Consider the following 21899-nt stretch of genomic DNA (forward strand, 5'->3'; position numbering starts at 1 on the left):
ACATTGGAGCAAAAGCAAAATTATCCTATGATATTTTCATAACTTCCCATAAATTCCAATAACTTTTCACATAATGCACAACCTACATTATTCATAATTTATTGTTATAGGAATACAACATACAGGCTTGGCAGAGTCAGACTGAGTAAGAATGAAATAGCAGGTATTTCACACAAGCTAGAATAATTTCAAAAATCTTTTTCCACCTATTCAAAACCCACTGTATATGGAAGGAGAAAGCTTTTAGATACCTTCTCAAAATTAATCGAAGTAGACCAGGGCTCACCTTTGTGGCCAAAGTCTTTTCTCTCAGCTACCCTCTTTTACTACCCTCTTTTACCTTAACTGTTTTTCTTTATTTGTTAAAGCCATGATACAAGCCTTACTAGGCTAGAAGTCTAGCTTAAAAAAAAACAAAAAACAAAACAAAAAAAACCCCCACAGATAATGTATTTAAACCTCAGTTTCGGACAGAATTCAAAGCTAATGTGCAGGCAAGCCACATAATCTGTATATACATAAGACAAGGTCTGCACTGACCCAAGTACCTCAGTCATGTGAGAAATGAGGTGCAACCACGGATCAGAGTTCTGAGACCAGATGAAAACTGTCTCTTCACAAACGGCAAACACTATAGGTAATGGATAGAATAAACTGTACCAGCAACAGTACAGTTCTTAGTCGCACCTAAGGGTGCTACTACAGCAAACATTCCCTTATCCAGGCCCACCAACACAAAGGTAAACAATATAAGAGTTTAAGTTGAAATATGTTAACTAATGGTGTGATATTGCCCCTATCAATAAAAGCCACAGGATAGATAGAGACTTTTTACCAATATAAATCAGTATTACATGATAGTAATTCCTAAGGAGGAATAATTATGCTAACATGAGAACTTTCAGTTGTGTAGCTGCATTCAAAAAAAGTAAAGAAAATATTTTCGTAATATAAATATGCTGTCATAAGAAAAGCAGAAGTAGTAAAAACGTGCATTTCAAATACAGCGGAAGTAATACCCCCATTTATTAAGGTTCTTCAGGTTTCTCAAGGGAGTTGTTTATTTGTAACACAAAACACTACCGCTTCGTGTTTCCATTATGTCATGTGTCATTTGTCTTTATGAAAGAAATTTGTGCTGTCAATATCTATTTTATTGCACAGTAAATTTTCATTACGCATGCCGTTATGCCCACATTCTGTTATTTCCCTGGTAGACTTGCCACTTTTTATATTTTTCTAATGGTGATATGTACTTAAATTCACAAACAAAAGAATCCCATAAGTAGCCATCTTTACCTAGGCAGACTTTTCACCAACAATTAGCATTTCTCTTATTCAAGGATAAATAAGTTATTTGCAAAACAAATTATGTCTACATTGGACTTACTATTTAGTTTCTTTGGAAAAGGACTCATAGGTTTGTTTGTTTTATTTTAAAGGATGATAAAAGTTCTTAGCCCAGGGCCTGGCAATGAAAGTCAGCCAAAAACTCTTAACCTAGAATCACTAACATGCCTTCTCCCAAAGCACTGACATCAATTTATCAAATAGGATTTTAGCATATCTGCAGCCATAGGCAATCTGAAGTTACTTCCATCCATTGTAAAAAAAAAAAAAAAAAAAAAAAAAAAAAAAAGAGAAAAAACCAAACCTCCAAGCCAGCAATCTTATTTGATACATAAAACACTGCATTGAAATTCAAAGGTGCATCTCTCTTAGGCCTTTAGAATACCACTGATCTCTAAGCTTCGGATAGCTTTTCTCCCACCCACATTTCACATTGTTTCAGATGGCAGAAACAGTTAGAATTTCTTTAAATATTGCTCTGCTTTTCAAATCCCTATGATGACCTTGGTTCATGCTGATGCTGCAAACTTAGAACTGAAAACCAGTTCTGAACCCATCACACCAGTGCCTCATGTCCCATTCTTCAGTCTAGGGGAATCTCGCTTTGCAGGAAAAGCAGCAGTGTCTTAGATCCATCTCTCACGCACGGGAATCATACCTTTACCATTGGAAACACTGAAAAATGAGAGTTTCACAGAAATATTAGCCTAAAACCATTTTTCATGTTCCTTCAAGAATGCCAAAAAAAAAAGCTTCTAATTGTTTCTGCTCATTCTATTGTAGAACAAGACAAAACAGCATAAAAGTGTTGTACAGACTAAAATATTCTTTAATGCTATTCTAAAGTTACCTGTCTCAAAAAAGCCTGAAGAGAACCATGCTAGAATGCTTTGTTTTACAAAATCTAAAGTTCATTACTAATATTTTTAATGTCTTTAGTTCTTTTGAAGCACCAATTTGCCATTCCTTTTTCAAACACCACCACCTCCGCCCCCCAAATGGTAAAATTCATCAAATCCTTACTGATGGCCTCCTGACGGGAGCCTGTTTTTAAAGTAAATATATATGGAAGTCAATCTTTACATAATATAAACAACACTAGTCTAAGTAACATTGCCGCCTGATTTGTCTTCAGAACACCATAGGTCTATCACTCCTGCCACTGACATCCCTGTTTCCCATGTTATTATTATGTCAAAGGGAAGAAAATCTCTTTCAGAGAGATTCTGATGAAGGTGTTCTATGGGGGCACTGCATAAGTCAAGAATAAGTAATTTCTACAGTTCTGAAGAACGTTTCAGATCAGTACACGCATGTGAGCAATCCGATTTCAGAACGTTATTTGTATTTATATGTTAAAGTTTGTCAAGGCTTCTGTCTTCCTTGATAAATACTTACTGTCTGTAAACCGGATGCCTGTAAGAGCTGTGTTTACTTACCTTCTCTGCTCCTGCCTTCAAGCCTGCTTAAGTACAGGAGTCTTGAAAAACCACATATTTTTTTTCCTGTTGGAAAAAGTAGCAGTATCGACCCTCCCTATCTCTGTAATTCTATACAAAACAAGCCAAGTAGAAAGACTCACAAAGAGAACAGGAACTATTCCTCCAAGAAAGTGCTTTAATGAAGTAAAAAAAAACCAAACAAACACACACAAACATCTCTGGATGCCTTGTGTAGAGCACGGGAACTCACATGAAGAAAAAAATACAAGAACTGGAAAGCTTAGTAAAGTATTCTGTGTCCTGTCAGAAAATGGCTGCTACATAAAAGCAAAAGCTATTGCCCTAAGGGAAACCTGCATTCTCTTTGCTATTTTTTGTTTTCCATCATGCTTTTCTGCTAGAGTGACACCTTCCAGCAAAACAGAGTGTCAACAGGCTTCAGTGTACAGAGAACAGGCATGCAACAACAACAAATGTATCCAGGCTGTCAGATAGAGTGTGTACATCGGTTAAAATTAGTTGTCAGAACGTAGTTGTCCGCATATTGTAAGTGTCTACTTAGAGGGTAATAAACCCTTATCACCAATTAAAAACATCTATTTGATTGTAACTACTACCAGACCCTTCAGGCGCTCACTTCAGACCTAGAAAGATACCAAGAGTCCCAGAAATCACACTCTTACAGTAAATCAAGACTCCTTATGCGTTAGACAACAGGCCACTCAAAATATTCCTAACTCACTATCACAGCAGGAAGGTGGGGGAAGTGGGAAGGGAGGCCACGTGAACAACAGATTTAGTCCTGAGGATATACACCAAAGAACACAGAAACAGGTACCACAGCAAACATTAATACCGATAGCGGTTTGAGTAACAACCCATTGAAATCAATAGAATGACAAATCCAGCCTAAATGTCAGATATTGAGAAATTGCTCAAAAGTTAAACGGTATCATTTCAGGTACCTCTGCAAGATTAAGAAGAAACAAGAACAAGAGCATGCCTTCTACTTCTTCCTGAGCCGGGTTAACTAAAGAGATCTTACCAAACCAGCACATTGACCAGAATGCTCATTCCAAGTGCTCCAACAAGCAACTCTAACCAGCAAGTCTGAAAACACAGTAACCACCAGTAGCACAAGAGAGATAAGAAGCTTCTCCCACCAGTCCAGACAGCTCTAGAAAAGGCCATCAGTTCACAGCCCCAAATCACCTAAACTTTCCCATAACATTTTAGTGCAAACCACTGCAGCAACGAAAGCCATTCTCTTTTTAGTTAAGAAACTTGAAGGTCTCCCTTTCTCCCATCTGCTGAAGCCCACCACATTCTTTCTGAACAGCAAAGAGATAATTTACATTCTATATTTGAGGATGACATATAGCATTTGGCAAGTTCTTCTAAACAGTCTATTTTTTCTCCAAAATTTTTCAAGAAAAAAGCTCAGCCAAGCTTTTTAGTTGCTGGATCAACAGGTAACACAGAGGTGAAATTTCTAGTTAAGGTAAGAAGCTGAAGGAGAGAAAGTTATGAGAGGGGTTTTAATTGGAAGTAATTTTCATTATGTCACATTGATAACAAATTTAATGATATTGCTACTTGTAGGGAACAACGCGATTATTTTATTATTTTTTTTTTTTAAACAAAAAAAAAAGGTAAGTTCTTTATTCACAGTGTATTTGATACTGAATGGATACGGCTAGGAGAACAGACCATGACGCTCGCTTAGGAAAAACAAAGGTTAAGTTTCTTCTGACAACATTGGGCAGGCATGTGCTGCACCTCTGAGCTGTCTACAGCCAGTAAGTGTTTACTTTAGTAGAAAAGAAACCAGAGGCGTAATTGTTTTAAATTATTTGCAAGCACGTGCTGTGCAACAGTGCTACCTTCCCTGCTAGATATCACTAGAAATTATTTTTAGCAGTTTTTTCATGAAATGAGAATTAATTCATAGCAATGGTTTCTATTTTGCAAGTTTCTTGTTTCTCTGGTTGTCAGACAAGCCTGCAAATGCCATAAGAAAACTCCCTGCAACCTGTTAGTCTCTGCAATCTATTAGTATTAGATCTGCTAATATTCCTATTTCAGTGAAAGTAGGCAAAACTAATAATTCAATTAGCAAACTAGGTTGCACTCAATCACTTTGCTGCTGTTTGGGTCAGACTGTGAAACCTATGGGAACAGATTTATCTGTGCAAATTGACAGGTATCCTTTGTTATACATTCCTTTATGTATTTATAGTATTGACAATAAGCAACTCTCCAAATTCCATCTCAAGAAGCAAGGACAAAAGGCAACAAAGCCACAGCATGAAAAATTCCAATCATGTAAGGAAAAAGTCTTCACAAAGAGAATAATTAGGTACTGCAATAGGTAGTCCAGAGGGGCTGTAGAATTTCCAGTCCCTAGAGATTTTCAGAGTTAAACTGGAAAAGGTCCTGAGCAACCTGCTTTAGTTTTAGCTTTGAGCACACAATTCGTCTAGAAACTTCCACTATCCTGTGATTCCGTTAAATAACCGCAGGTGACAAAAGCAGAGTAGTAACATAAAAGACCTAGTTAGAAAGGACTATCTGGAGAGAAAATCATTCAAAAATGCAAGGAGAGAACTTGAGCAACAGCAGAAAGCTCAAAATACTTAGGATGCAGAAGAGCAAGAACTAACAAAGCTGTAAATACAGCAAACTGAAAATTAATATAAAGAATTGAAAAGTTTGAGTTTGACACAAGGAGAAAAGGCAAATCAGCAAGGGAACAAAGAGTAATGATAGAATGAAACCAGTGGGTGAGGTAGCTGCACTGGCATCACAGCAAGAGCAAAGGAGGTTAAAGCTTTTATCACACAGTCCAAGATTAGGAATGTCTCAAGCGCTTTGGCACAGTCACAAGAGAGACGCAGAAGAATTACCATCAGTCTGTCTTTCCCTGAATAGCACTAGTGCAACTGCACTAACTATGCGTTAAAGAAAAGTCAGTCAGTCAATGAAAAGAACATGCTTGAAACTATTTGACTATAACGATCAAAGTATGATAGAAACACCTGAACGGCAGTTTTAAAAAGAAAGAAATAATCTATACTTGATCTAGTTCAGGCTTCCTTGTGTTAGCACTTTAAATAAGACAGCAAAGGTGCCGAAAATAGTTCTGTTAACATTACTGTGAAAGCTACTAAACCTAAATGAGGTTTTAAAGAATGCTTATATTTAACTGATTTGCAAACCTAAAACCAAGGCTCCCCCCACCATATCCCACTTCTCAGTGTATTTGGCCTGTGTAGAAACAAAGCAAACTAAATGGAAAAGCGCAGTCATTCCTCGTGTGAGCAAAGGAAAAACCCGCCAGTGATTCCCAATCTTGCCAAGTTTCTAATTCAAAATTCTTTTCAGAATATTCCCCATTTACTATCAACACAATTAAACTGAGGCTATTAAGACCTCAAGCACTTTATCCTCTTCATAAATACTGAATTTCCTTTAGTATGTTATGATGCAATCTATGTTACCACAACTGTTAGAAAAGCAGGTAACTGCTGAAAATATCATTCAAGATTAATTATTGTTAAAGCATTTACAAAACAGTCAGCCTAAGAATTTATTCTCATAATCAGAGGGAAAACAGTAATAGTAAATAGAACACCCAGCAGACTAAAAATACTGAGTTGTGTCAATAACAACTGTGTTTGATTAACTCTTGCAGCCTTCTGGACAGAATTTGTTTCTTTTCCACTTAGCTTTACTTGTGCTCACAGCAGTAGAAATCAGGGCTCCCAGTACTCCTGCTGAACGATGGCCACAGTCCAGAGGGCCAGAGAACAATCTCACAAGTCTAGATCTCAGCTCAAAGCATGAGAAACAACTGGTACAAGCAGTGGAATGTATAGCATTCCTCAGCATGACATTTCTGTGCATGCATCAACAGCCAGAGTCCCCCCTCCTGAGAATAAACCCCAGCAATGCCACCCATTTCCACAGCTTCTCCTGCGACTTCTCCCACGGGGTGCATTTGTAGTACATTCTCTGCATCACAGTCAGCAATGTTGGACTGTACTCACAATAAAAGCCTTTTCCGAACCGTACATGCTTTACTACCCCTTAAAGAACGAACAGTGCCATGGCCATCGTTAAACAGCCACTTGCAAATTTCACAATTCACTAAGAAGAAACTGGCATTTTAAATGGTATTAGGCTGCAACTTATAAATTTTGCTTTTCCTTACGAAACAAAAAGTGCAGAGAAGCACTATTTAGCAGTAACACATAAATTTCATCCTCTGCTGTAAGAAAATCATCTCTGATTGCACTACATAGTTCATACAACGTGTCAAGTACCTGCTTTATTATACCTGAAGGTATACTGGAGTTGCTTCTTAGACACAGACAAATTTACAAGTTGTTGCTTAATGTTACCTTTTGGTATTCCCTTGTAAAGGGCTGCGAAATTTACACAGTGTTTCTGCACACCAACACTTTCATTCTGTAATGGAAGGCAAAACAACTTCAGAGTTTACCCGGATAGTGCATGATTTTGTCCAATTCAGTAAGGTCATTATTTTCCCTTCTAGAACACTTCAGTATGTTTTTCTTTCTTCCGAACGTTTAATCTGACATTTTATGCTTTCTGTTGATATTATAAAGAGCTTAAGTACTAGAAACACTGATTTTTCCATTCAGTTCAATTAATCAAAATTGAGATGGGGGACATATAAAAATAAAAGAAAAGCAGCGTTACAAAATGCAGTAAAGTTACCGATGCTAAAGACCCTGAAGAACAATAATTGGGTAAAATGGGCACAGCAACCAGATGGAGATACTTTCTTTAAACAAAAGACAGACATGTAATTTTTAAAATGCTAAATAAGACGTTGTAGTATCTCAATAAGACTCAGGCACCTAAATGTTATAAAATAAGAAGTATAAAACTGCACTGTCTCTGAATACCAAAGAAAGGAAGTCAGAGTAACAGCCAAACCCCAGTGACAGGTGAACTTTTAACCAAGAAATGAGGCACATTTTTAGCTGCTTTTCCTCTTTGAAGAAATTCTTAAGCAATACATGCTTATTATCTTAAAGTCTGTAAGTTAAGAAAACCCCACCTAGCAGTCACGCGAATGGTATACTAAAGCCACCAAAATATTTTCTCTTAACCACAAGCAGATTGTAATTGACAGTGCAAGAGATTAAAGGCCATTTTATTACTTCTCAGTGCCACTCTGTCCTTACAATGCTGTAATTATGACTGGTCAAGTAGATATTTAATTTGCACACCTCTTCCAAATACTGATTATTTGTGTTCTGCAGACATCTGCAAATACATACATCAAAGCTGACGACTTTCCCAGAATATTAACCAGGGTCCATTGTTCTTACATTCTTTTTAGATTTGAAACCCAATGCTTTAGGTCTATAAACAAGTCCACTTAGTCATTTTCTTACAAGTTATTCATGTAGAAACTATAATGTTCTGTTCTCCCTGGAAGCTTATAATACATCAAATGGATAATAGCATTTGAAAAGATTAAGCATGAAACACAGGAAACACTGACAAAATTCAAAGTATACCTGAGTCATCACTGGACAAATTCCATTATTTCTTAAAGAGTAGGTAGGAATGCACAGGGGGAAGGGGAGGAAAACACTAAATAACAAAACAAAACCAAAAAAACCCAAACAACCAACAATGCAAGTTTCAAAGAATAGATGCATGTAAGCACTGTGCAAGCATATAGCCCTCTCCACTGAGCACTGGCACTTGCAAGGTACTTTTTATTTAAAAAAAAAAAAAAAAGAAAAATCATTCCATAAAAATGCCTTTGTGTGATAGAAAAACATTTACATTCAGAAATATAGTCAGTTTACTACTTGTAAACAGTAATACTTAGAATAAATACAGACTAAGATAAATGGAAGAACACGTCTATTGCCTGACAGAAGAACTGAGTATGAAGAAACAATAATGAGCATCAAACTAGGTGTTTAAACCTTTAAATTATACAAACTGACCTCCGACATGAACAGTATGCCAAAGTATTAAACACAAACTACAGTAAAATTAGCCTCATGTACACACCCGATAGAGCATAAATCTCCACTTAAGTGTCCTAAAACATGCAAAACACTTACGCAAATGAAGCACTGAGTGAAAACTTCCCCCAGCTGGTGAGACAGAGTACAATATTCGGAGCTTCTGCACCAGCTTGTCCTCTCCTCAAGCTACAAAGTCTTTTCTAAAAATTAGAATATTCAAGAGCCAGAACATATTTTTTTAGAGGTTGGAAGATTACTCAAGCAGCATGGAAATTTCACCACTGGAGGTTTTTGAGAATAAGTGCAATAATAGAGGCAATGGCCACAAATTCTATCTTGGGAGATTCATCTGGGCATTAAGCATGGCAGTAGATCAGCATCCTTAGAAATTTAACTAAACAAACACATGGCTGACTTCATCTATTGTTGTCAGTAAGCATGCTTTAAGCAGATGTTTGGACCAGATGACATACAGAAGCCCCTTCCAAGTAACAGGCTGCCCAGCCAAGCTGTGCAATCTCCTACTGGAGATTTTTAACATCCAACGGATAAGGCTCTAAGGAATCTGATTTAAAGTCAAAGTCAGCTCTTCCTTGAGCTGGAGGTTGGACTAAGATCCATGAATAACACGAAGCTCATTGTTTATAATCTTCAATATGCCACCGGTTTGTCCCTGGCTATGCTTACAGATATGCCAATTCAATACCTTTCACTACACAAGGTCTACAATGCCCAAGTTTGACAGCAGAGATGAGATTTAGCATACAGAGTGTCACCTTTCTGCCTGAAGTTACACAGCTCCTCAGTGTCAGAGCTCATAAAGAAAAGATCTTCCAATGCCCTAAAGACTCTTTATCATACAGCATACTAATATAAGAGTAGTAAACATAATATTTAACTATTTATTTGCTATTTCATTAGCTAATAAACAACGTAGAAAAAGGCCACAGGAACTTTTAAAATTGCAGTGATTGCTTTGTAAACCCAGTTAGAAATTAGAAAAATAAAATTTAACGTTATTTATATCAAAGGAGACCCAGATTTCAGTACAGTTTTGAACTTCTTTACTTCAGAAATCATTCTTGAAGCAAGCAGGGATTAGTAGCAATACAACAATTACTCATACTTACAATAAACTCCACTACCTTGCCAATTATCTCAACAGAGTTGCATTGGTGCCAGCGTCTGAAGAGAAAATGTTCTCAGTGATCAACACCTCTGACACAGCATCTCATCATGCCAGGATACAGAACAATAATTGTAATTTAATAATGCTGTCTGCAGTGCCCAGCCAGCAGCTGCAAGCACAGGGAATAAGCAAGAGTTTCAATACAAGCAAATGACAATGCTGCAATAACTAACAAAATGTCCTTTCTTTTCTGTTTCTGATACAGTAGGCAGGGTTAATACTGAGGCCCAGAGATGAGATAGATCATTCAAAACAGTGAATTAGTTCAACAATCTGGTTGTAAGATTTTGAAAGACAGCAAGACAATTAAAAATGCCAAGCACAAAGGAAGCCTACCTGGCTTCTTTAGATAAATCAGTTTAATACTCATGACTAAATACATACATGTCACTTCACCAAGTAAACAAGAAACTGAATTAACTTATTTTAGTACAGAAACAAAATTAAAAGTACACAGAAATCTTCAATAACCAAATGAATATTACTCAAACAACTGAGTTTAGAGCTCACTTCATTCGAACTGTGAAAGACTGGGAAAAAGATTGGTCTGAGAGAAAATTTGTGCCTTACTTTTCACTTTTCAATTGCCTGCACTGCAACTGCAGCATACAATCTTTGTCTTTTAACCAATTTTGTGTCCTTTTAAAATATGAAAAAAGGTTAAAGGTCCCATTAAAATGAATCTCATTGTCTTCACTACAGAACATCAACATCACACTAATTCACCAAGCTCTGTAATTTCTGAACTTTCTGTATCTCTAAATAATGACAAACATTAAATCTGTTCAATTAAATGCAGCATAACAGGAGATGGTTTTCTAAAATCATTACTGACTTTTTTGTATATGTAATTGTTTTATATGAACCACTGTATTTTGAAGAAATTACCTCTTTTCCAATCATGTTAACCATTATCTGTTCTGACAGACATTTAACTGGATAGGATTCAGCCACTCACTCCAAATAATCCCATTTGCTATGTATTAATCATTTAAATAGTTTTTGCTGTCTTGTATCTGAGCATCTTCAGGATAACTTCAGCTGTTTTTCCCATTTATACCTGATTTAGAAAAAATCATGACAGAACACAATGCCATTTTTGAAACTGGTAACAAAATGCCATTGGAAACGGTTCATTAAAATTGCAACATATGCATTTCATCCTCCATGTTGTGTCGGTATCTACATTATTAAACACACTTAAAAACAGTAAATCCAATTTAAATCACAACTTTTAGAAAAAATAGAAGTGTTGAAGTTCTTCATATGGTACCTGACAATATTCACAAAATACAGAGGGTAAGGTGTACCTTATTTGATTGTCAAAAAGACTAATTAATTAGATTTAAAATTAATTTTAGTATAGCAACATGTAATTTTTCCAAATATTATAACTCAGTTATTGTATGGAAATGGAAATGTATGGAAATATGGAAAATACTGTATGCAAGTATTTTGTGAATCCAGTTCAGCGGTATTTTTATAGACACTCATGGACGTAGTGGGCACATGAGCACATAGTACATGAACCCGGACTTAATATTGAAAGGTCTTCACCAAAACATTCCATAATGCTAAAGGACCAAACTAGACGGTGTAAGACAAAAAGGGTGGTGGGAGGTGGAGAGAAATATCCCTTTGCTCTATTATTTATATTCCTGTAGATCAAAGTCCTTCTATCCCAGCTTCTTATAATTACTTATATACAGACTTATTTTCATCCATGAGATTAAGTCCTAACAGCTTTACACAGAAGGAGCAGGGGAAACTCCAGTATAGATGATCAGATGGCTCAAGCAAAGCAAACAAGTACTGTTGAGAAAAGAATGATCAGGTTGAAGAAATGTTATTAAAATTTTTGAAATACAAGATTTGAATATATTCATTAGTATTGGTTATGCACTGATGACATTTCCTAACATTAGAGTTGGTCAACACTAATGTTAGGAGAGATAACAATAGACAAGCTGGTCAGTATACTTATAGACAGAAAATCAGTTACATTTGAGGTACGGTAAAAGCAAATAGGCTAAAAATATACAGTAAAACATGTGAAGCTAGACACTTAGGAGCCCATAACAAAATAACTTAAGAGCTTATCAAGTGCAAACAGCAGAAGAGATGCAAGAACAGGATTTATTACGGGACAACGCTGAGCTATTGTGATACACTCATAAGAAATTATTTTCGAACCTTAGAATGCATGAAAATCCCTAACACCAGAGTAAGTATTACACTAGGCCCACTGGTGACATGATATCAGGACTTTTCCATTCAGACCTGGACAAACAAATTGAAGAAAAGTGAGTAAGGTCAGAGAAAGGCTGTTAAAATGATTAGATAAACAGAGGAATTCACAGCTTACAGCTTTAAAGCACAACGTAAAAGCAACTGGTTAATACACAGATGGTTTGTAAAAAGTATATTCATGTTTGCAGAGATAATCTCAGAGTTCCACAACACCTAGTACAGGTTATCCTTCTCAGTTTAAGATGACCTATGGGCAAAATGTAACTAACACACATTTCTGCCTGTTTTCGTCTTTCCCCCTACTCCCAGTTTTTTTAATTTTCCCCTAAAGAGGACTGTGGGGAATGGCAAACAGAGCTCCTCGCAAGAAAACCGACAGAAGTGGGTTAACCTAACTCATAACCCAGAACTAACATGTTATCGTGACATGTTATTTCCTCTATTAAAATCAATCTGCATTATGTTTCATTACCTTGGTTTTGCTAATGCAAAATACTTAGGTAGTTAAGAGTACTGCTGATGGTGGGGATAATCATTTTGCACAAAATTAATCTCAAGGGGCCTCAGAGTACTGCAAATTTACCAGAGTGAACACCTATCCCATTACACCTAGCAGTCTTAATTTAAGCTCTTAGACACACTGACAAATTTTATTTGTGACAGGCATTTGAAGTCTGGCATCATTTCAGAAATTACAAGAAATCACACTCAAGCACTGTTTTCAAGTAAATGTAAGAGCACAAATTTTACATAGGTATTTGACAGTTTGGTAAATTGTCATGGTTTAACCCCAGCCAGCAACTAGGACCACACAGCTGCTCTCTCACTCCCCCTTTCCGCTTGAGAAGTGTAGGGAGAAGAGGGAGAAAAAGAGGGGAAAGGGAAAAAAAAAACTTGTAGGTTGAGATAAAGAAAGCTTAATAGAACAGTAATGTTCTATAAAGTAAAATTACAGAAAAGTAATGTTCAGTAATGTTCTATTAAGTAAAATTACAGAAAAGAAGAATAACTATAAAAGTAAAAGAATATGCAAGACAAGTCATTCTCACTGTCCAGTGAATTGGTTGCCCAGCCCAGCCCACACAGTGATCACAGATTACGCCCCCCAGCCAACCCCCATTTCTATACCGAGCATAACGTTGTTGGCCATTCTACTGTTCTGTGTATGCTCCTTCCCAGCGTCTATGGGAAGCTGAAAAAAGTCCTTGACTAGTATGAACATCACTTAGCAACAACTAAAACAACATGCATTATCGACACGCCTTTCATACCAAATCTGAAGACACAGTAACCACTAGAAAGAAAATTAACTCTCTCTGTTGAAACCATGATATAAATATTCAGAAAATCACACGGGTATGAATTGGACAGTACAACAGCAAAACAGCATTTATAAGTGTTTCTTTTCCTACAGAAAGTAGCTTTGAGTTTTTCTTTTTTGTTCCTTCCATCTTTTTTTCAGCACTCAGAATCAATCTCAGCTTCTTTGGAGGGATCTATCAGTCTAATGTGTCTGTGTTATAATCCCTGACTTCCAACCATTACAGTAGATAGAACCAACTTTATTGATATACGAAAGACTACAGATATACCTGTTTGAGAAGAGACAAGAAGCCACTTGTTTAAAGCGTAGTATACTCAACTTGCCAAAAACAGAGGTGCTTGCATTCTGTCTTACCTATGGGTGGCGTTTTCTGCAAACTCCTGGGTAGACACAACTTTGTCTTAATCCCGTATGTTCTACCAGTACCAAGCTGTAACTATCTTGCTCCAGAATATAGATACTGCTAAATATAGTTTGTGATAACTGGCTATACCCCATAACTTCCCTCCGTTTTTTTCAGTGTCACACATTGTAATCAGCTCAGATTTCTCAGTTTTGGCAAAGCTGACAGGTCAGGACTTGGGCATGATGAGATGACATTGCCAACTCAAGTAATAGTGCTTTTTCAAGGCTCGTTTCCCCATTCCCTATTTAAGCCTTTCTTGTAAAGCTAATCTCCCAGGAAACCCAAATGCATGAGTACTCTTCATTAAAATAGAAGTGCAACAATTCTTAGTTTATGGCATTCATTTCCCCATTATTCACCACAGAAAGACATCGAACAAAAAGAACGCACAGACTAAATTCAGCAATAAGATGAAGTTAAGGACTTCAAACTCCTTCAAAAAGCTCAAAAATTTATGGTTATTTTTGAGAAATCTCAATTCCTGTTCCAAAAGAAATAGAATGCTCCTTCCTTAGCATGCAGCACAGTTCAATTCTTTCCAGCTCTGAGTTATTCCCGTTTTCCTTTGTTATTCTCCAAATTACTAGAAAGATATCACTTCAGGAGCTAGCTATTGGCACTATGGTTTTAGCTGTTGTAGCTAAGCATCTTCCATATTCAAATCAACAGTAGCAGTCAAGCGACTAATATGAAAACGCAACTTCTGTTTTTCCCATTAAAAACATGAACCCCTACTTCCATAACACTTACAGATTCTGCACTAGTCATTTTCATCACTTCTATAAAGCTTTTAAACATTGACTGCATTAACTAATTAATTTGACATTAACTAATTAATCTACTGACCAGAGAGAGAGAAACTGGCACTGGGAAATTATTAGTTTGGAGGTTAAATTAATTAAAAATAGTACAGTAGTGACAGAATTTAATCTCATACTTCTCATGAGAGCATGGAATCACTCACAGCTGCTGCAATTTGTGATAAATCCATAGAGAGATTTCATGGTGGGAATGGAATTAATTTGTGTCACCCCTAAGAGTATATGTGTTCACTCAACAGCACCTATGTTAAACAATATTAAAAATACACAAATTGAACAAACCAGAAGAATCTATCATTTGAGCTAGCACACAATACATGCCCTTCAATACCAAGGTACAATTATTTGCATCGCTAAAATTCAGAGGATCACAACAGTGGCCAGGAGGACCAGAACATTCTTTACAGTCTGTCTTTATCTGTGCAAATACACAGTGTGAAGCGTGAATACACCTTCTTGACGAGTTTTACGTTCATTCTTTATAATCTACTTGTATCGTGACAGCTTTTAATCCAACAAGTTGAAAACTGGGGAATGACTTTAAAACACAGCCAAGAGAAAAATCTACATGTGCTTGAAGGAGAAAGGAAGAGAGAGGAAGATAAACAGAGATGGGGACAGACAGACAGAGGCTATCACAGGACTCAATCTCACAAATATCACTGCTAAGCAACAGAGCTGTAGGTAGTTACCCAACTCAAATAGGAAGATGGACACCTGAAAGTCATCCTTATTAAGTACACTGAACAACATACAGTGAAGCATACAAACCAGACACACATTGTACTCATTCAGAACTATTATGGACACTTTTCATGATGAAGAATAAAAAGCCAGTCATGACTTTCTTTCTGATTAATAGAGGAGCTTTTAGATTAACAAAGAAACTACTTCGTTCGATAGGAACTCAGTTACATTAACAAACTCTTATCTATGACCTAAAAGAGGGTCATAGCTCAAGCTATAACCCCCTGCTGAATGAGTATAAGAAAGATTAATATCTCATAGCCACTCTTCAAAAAAATCTTAAAGACTCAGCTGCGATCACCACTCAGACAAGAGCAGAAGCAGAGCACACTGAGCTGCAACGAACCTGCCAAGCACCTGCCAATAAAGAAAAGCTGCCTGTCCTGAGAAGGCTTTGCAGGAACACAGCCAGCCCTGAGCAAAGGAAGAGGCAACATCACCAGTTCCGGTTCCTGTTGGTAAGGATCAGGAGCAGAGGAATAAAACACTCCAGACCTGGATTTACAGAGATAAAGCACCCATCATCCTCCACATTTTGGTTCGTTTGCCTGTTGCTAAGAGTTTTTGCACAGCAGAGTACTCAAAGGTAAAAGAAACAATTCCACAAGAGTCCAAATACGTTTGAACCTGCAAAACTCCTTTTCCCATCTTTAGATTTGTGTTCAAGCATGTTGGTGCACAATTCCAAAAAATAAATTAGATGCTATGGCAGAAAAACTTTAAATCTGCTGTTCATATACTGAATAAAGAGACAACAAAGGCTGTGTTAGCACTCGTGCAAAGAACCCAGCAACATACAAGGACAGCAAAGGGCCACAGACAACACGTTGCCAAAATTCAATAACCCCCACCCAAACCCAATTACTACATCACTTTTAGGAAACTACTACCAACTCACAAGTCTACAAGAACAGGTACCTCCGGGCCTGAATAAAGGGAGCAGCAACTGGATTCACGAACAACTTCAGTGGCAAAGAAACATCAAGAGAGAAGCATGAGAAGATGGAAGTATGAGCTACTCCAACCACAGGAGCGAGGCTTCTTCAGTAACTATTGATTTCTCCACTCAACTCTCTTCTGGAACTTAATACAAGGCATCCTGAATACATGAGCCTTCTTCTAAAATAAAGCTCTAACTGTCCAAGTACTGGGCTGTTTTGAATGGAGGATGAAAAAATAAAAAAACAAACCAAAACAAAAAACCCCACACGCAGCTTGGAAAATTGCTTTTTCCCTACCTCTTAATAACACAAGGCTGATGACAGAACCTGTTACACCTTTGAGGTGCGCTGCAGTAGAGTATGCCTACAAGGGAAAGCAAGAGATATTTTTACAGTTTACAGATATATAATCCAAATGGCTTCAAATTTACTATTGCAAGTACTAGTGACAGTGTAGTTGTGGCAGCAGAGTTTCCCGCATGAACAGTAGAATTCTGCCCGGCAGCTAAGGTACGAACTCACTCACGTTAAGCACGCCATCCCTAAGAGGGTGACAGTATTTAGTCCTGCTTTTTGGTGTTCCTGGCAAGGTACCTAATACATGTGAGCAGAAACTTACACTAGAGTTTATGACAATAACCGCATTCACTAGTTGGTACTGTCAAACAAATTACAGTAATGCTAATAACTAGAAGGAACTATTCAGATGAATCAATACAAAAAGAAATGACAATGCATATGTAAAACATTATTGTCTATTCATCGAAAAATTACAAAGCACAGAGTACAACCGACCTGGCAACACAGCTAAATTGTTATTGATTTGCATTGAGATTTTTTTCCCTTCTTCTTGACATTTCTAGAGTTTTTATATAACTATATATTATGTCTCATAGTGAAGATGAAATCTTTTATAAATTCCACACATCTGCTGAGATATGCCATTCTGAAATTAACTGTCTTGAAACCTACGTTTGGAGCACGTGAAAGACATTCAGTTTCCCAATATTAACTCCTCTTACATCAATACCTGAATTTAAGATAGTTTGCATGCTTGTTCACATTGTAGAACAAAAACTAGTGCCTCTTTCCTGTGGGGGTCACAAGAAACAAGCAAAACTAGTATTTTTTTTTGAACAGTTTCTCAGAGGAACACATTCAGCTGAGAACGCTAACTTTTAAGTGGCTGAATAAATCAGTGACTTAAATTCGAAATAAATGTATGATGTAACCAAAGCTTTTGAGGCTCAAGTAATGAAGATCTGATGATTAAATCTAAGTTTTTATTACCATTAGCATCATGCCCTTTTCTTATGTAAGCCATTTAAGTCTGTTTTAACAAGGATTTGTGCATACAATATAGACTTCTAACATCTAGTATAGACTAATGAGCTTACGCATAGCTACGCAGGACCCACAAGTACAGCCATGATCAATTAGAGATGCGGGCCAGAATCTATACAAATAATACCTCTAACATGGATTGTGAGTGTGTAAATGTAAATACGGACTGATAGAAAGTTACACCAGAGGGGACTCTGATGAATGTTACGTATAGTCAGTTCTGATGCAGGTACCAACAACTAAAACGTTTGTTTCAAACAAAATTAAGTGCGACTTAAAAATTTCTTACATTTATTCTTCTCCTATACTGCTTCAATTTCCTGTTGAAATAAAAATTATGGTGTGATACCTGAATATTTGAGATAAACATTATACTTCTATTTTTATCCCAGATACCGTCTTCAGCTTTACATTAGCTATCCTCAAAACTCAACAGGGATCTAGTGATACTGGATAGAAACACCACAAATATTTTTTGTGAGGGAGGTAACGTGTAAGCTTCACAAACCAGCAAGCTACTTCCTGATTACTCTCCCTCAATCTTTATCACTAAACTAATTTATCATGTCTTTTGTCCTCCATTATTAATCTCATGCTCCCACACAAGGAATTAATCAGAGAGCAACAAAACAATACCTATGTTATCTGATATCATTAATGACATATTTCTTTATTAACAAGAAAAAAAAAAAATCTATCAGAGTTCCAGCTTCAGGTTTTACATGCAGCTGATAGACAGGACAGTTGTGGGTCCAGCTTCAAACACACAACCACACTGAAAGGGCTCAGAAAAAATTTCCTTTGTTTATTATCTGATAATATTCCCGCTCATCTGGTCAATTTTAGACTTGGACTACCATCCAGTCTTGCCATCTCTTTGCTCTGTAATACTCTACCACCTGTAAAATGGTTATTCAGTAGTTGAAGCTGGAGATACCTGACCAGGAAAACACGCAATGCAATGAGAAGAGGAACTAATACACGCTACGCCAGCACAGAGGCCAAGGTCTAGTGCAGACAGGCCACAACTTTGCAAAACAGAAGAATTAAACAATACAGAACAGAGCACAAATTGGGTCAAAGCAAACAATGAGCCATTCAGGGGATAGTAAAGTACAGAATTTTCTAAGGAAAACATGGCAGGTGGGCTTTGCTGAGAACGTTAGCTTGTTTTGGTTTTTTTGTTGTTGTGGTAGGTTTTTTTAAATAATCAGTATTTTTGGTTAAAGTTAGATAGATTTTTTTCCTCAAAATTGTTTTTTATATAAAAGGCAAGTCATAAAAGACTACAAAATTATTATTTCCGATACCCACCTCCACAAACTACCTATCTAAAGCTGAAACACAGAAATAATTGAATATAATATGCTGCAAAGGTCTTTTATTTTTATCTGATACTTCACTTGATACTCAAGGAGAAAATTGTGTATTACTTTGAAGATGCTTCTAAATTAAGTTCCCCTGTACAAATTAAAAACTTTGACATTTAAAATGAATTTTAATAGGGTAATAAACTCAGGAAATTTCATAACTCCATCCAAGATACGAGGCATCTCTGACCTACTGACAGCTTACACTGAATGAAAGTCATCATTAAACTCTCGTGAGGCAGCACACCAAGAGATATTTTAGAGTGACTTATTTGAGTGATAAAGACCAATATGAAGGAAACACAATTCAGCCTTTTCTTAGCACTATCTTTACAAGGAACAAGAAGTTCAAAAACACTTCACGACATTGCAGGATTTGCATTGTACTCATAACTGTACTGCAGGATGCAATATTTGGTATTTTTCTTAAATACTGAATAGCAAAAGTTTTTAAAATATTTCCCTTCTTTAAAAAAAGCTACTTTTCATCTCCTTTCTTCCAAAGTGAAAACTTAGCCAACAGGCTAAGTGCTTAGAAACCAAGTAAATAACAAAACCATCAAAATTTATATATTTCCAGTTACTGGTTCCTTGGAGCTTGACTCTTAAGAGACCTTTTTTCTATAATTAATCTGTAAAGCTTGGAACACCATATTCAGTACTTCTTGGCAAGCCATAAAATATAAACATAAAGCTTTGACATTATTAAAAAAAACGCCAAAGTAATCAAAAACTATAATCTGATACTTTTCCTAATTATGTTCCTCTTGTTGAACACTAATGCTCTCAAAACCAAGCATTTGCACTGTATATTTCTTCACCTCCAAACCTGAACCATCACATGATAAATCACTTCTATTCCCACAGGCTTCAGTGAGACCTATTGTCCAGCACCTCCGTACTGAGCTCTCTTCCTCCGAATCCTACCTGGCAGAGGGCTACAAAGTTTCCCTGGATATCCCTCCCACAAATATAACCTCTAGTACTGATGAGAGACTGACATAACAGCAGTATAAAATGCAGCTTATGTGATTTTCTAGATTGTAAATATTCCTAGAATTAATCGTCCACGTTTTTATCTTTAATTTACTACAATTTTACTCAGGATTCAACATGGGAATTTTTAATTAGTATTTTTATGTAATTTTTCACAATAAAGAATGTGAAAAATATAAAGCAGTACCACAGAGCTGAAATAATACAACAAATTGCAGTAGTAACACTATTTTAAATGGAAGATACTCCACAGATATGATGCTCAAAAACATTTGGGGGAATTCTTTTAGTTCATCTTTTCTCAGTTACTGGACTGTCTACCAAATAAAAGCAATCACTCTGCTGCTTTTACTGCAGTAACAATCAGTTACACGAACAGCCACAATTTAGGTTTGTATTTTTTGGAGTTTTTTTTTTTTGTTCTGGTCATAATCATAAGTACTTATTCTCTACAGATACAATATTTCTAAATAAATACTTGCTATTGACGTTTCCTAGTTTTTCTTAATATTCCAGCAGAATAATATATATGCCATATATCTCTTTCCTACTATGAATAACTACTACCAAATGTAACAAAGAACATTTTCTATCCCTCTGCTAGATAGAAAAGGAACATTCCTCCACTACTGAATTGTGATTCCTAAACTCAGTACAGTTACATGAGACGTGGTGCAAAACAACCACTAATTCTGGTTTCTGTGTGCCAACTGGCTACAAGGAACATTTACAATCTCTTCTTAGAAATCAGGCAACTGTATAAAAGAACCAGACTTGTTACAACAGGTAAGTACAGAAAAAGGTAAACGAAAATGCTGAAAATTCCTGTTATAAGAAATTAAAAAGTGTTCCTCCTAAAAATTACTGAAGTGCTTTAAGTCAAGTAGGAGAGAGGTCTCTATGCATCCTACACACCACTACAGCTTGGTTTTACCAGTATTAGAATGAAAGAACAGTCTTATAAGCAACTATTCCATAGCCAGCCCCCATCCCTGTTGCCTGGCATAGGAAGGACCCCACCTACGTCCCCATTCAGCAAAAACATCACAGTGCTTCAACTCCACTGATCTGTACCAGTAACACAGGAAGATTCCTGGAACTACGGTATTTCTCAAGCGCTCAGGTTGAGAGGGTGGTAGAGGTGTACTTCGTTTAGTAACGCAATTAATTTTCTGCTTTTCCAAAACCGTCACAATAGCTAGTTTTAATGGAACACTATAGCTTTACAGCAAAATTGGAACTTATTGCACTGTAAAATGGAAAAGATTAATTACAAAACACAATAACAGAATGTTGTTGTTTAAAACTATTATAACTGAAATAGCAACAGTAGCCTTGGAGGGCATAGGGAAGACCACCAGCTGCACTGCTATCCATACCCTGCTGGCAAATTCATGACATTTGCAAATGGCTTCATAAAGGACACTTTGGGACCTTTCCAGGAATAATAGCTTCCCAAAACAAAAAAACAAAACAAAAAAAAAAAACACACCACAAAAAAAGGATTAAGGGAGTGAAAATTGTTCGAAGACTAAAATGCTCTCTACATGACGAGAGCAGACCTTCATTAGTAACAAAAGTTTCCTTTGCAAAAAAGCTCAAAGCAACTGTATGCTAATTATAGAAGTCTGACTCTGTACCTTGTCCGGAATATCTATTAATCTTAATTACAGTCAGAAAAAGTCTGCAATAAGACAAG

At 36.6% G+C, this 21899-nt stretch overlaps 1 protein-coding gene across 6 annotated transcripts in view; it reads right to left on the reverse strand.

Annotated features, from left to right (window-relative positions):
- Positions 1-21899, reverse strand: part of FHIT (fragile histidine triad diadenosine triphosphatase) — a 608221-nt gene that overhangs the window by 503488 nt on the left and 82834 nt on the right. The window contains exon 1 of one of the 6 annotated variants that reach the window (XM_074603075.1): positions 7196-7213. The exons of the other annotated variants lie outside the window; for them this stretch is intronic. The gene's annotated coding sequence lies outside the window, so the exon portion shown is untranslated. Of the gene's footprint in view, positions 1-7195; positions 7214-21899 lie in introns of those variants that run through there. 6 annotated transcript variants of the gene reach the window in all.

The sequence above is a fragment of the Larus michahellis genome, chromosome 10 (assembly GCF_964199755.1).
Source record: "Larus michahellis chromosome 10, bLarMic1.1, whole genome shotgun sequence".
Lineage (NCBI taxonomy): Eukaryota > Metazoa > Chordata > Aves > Charadriiformes > Laridae > Larus > Larus michahellis.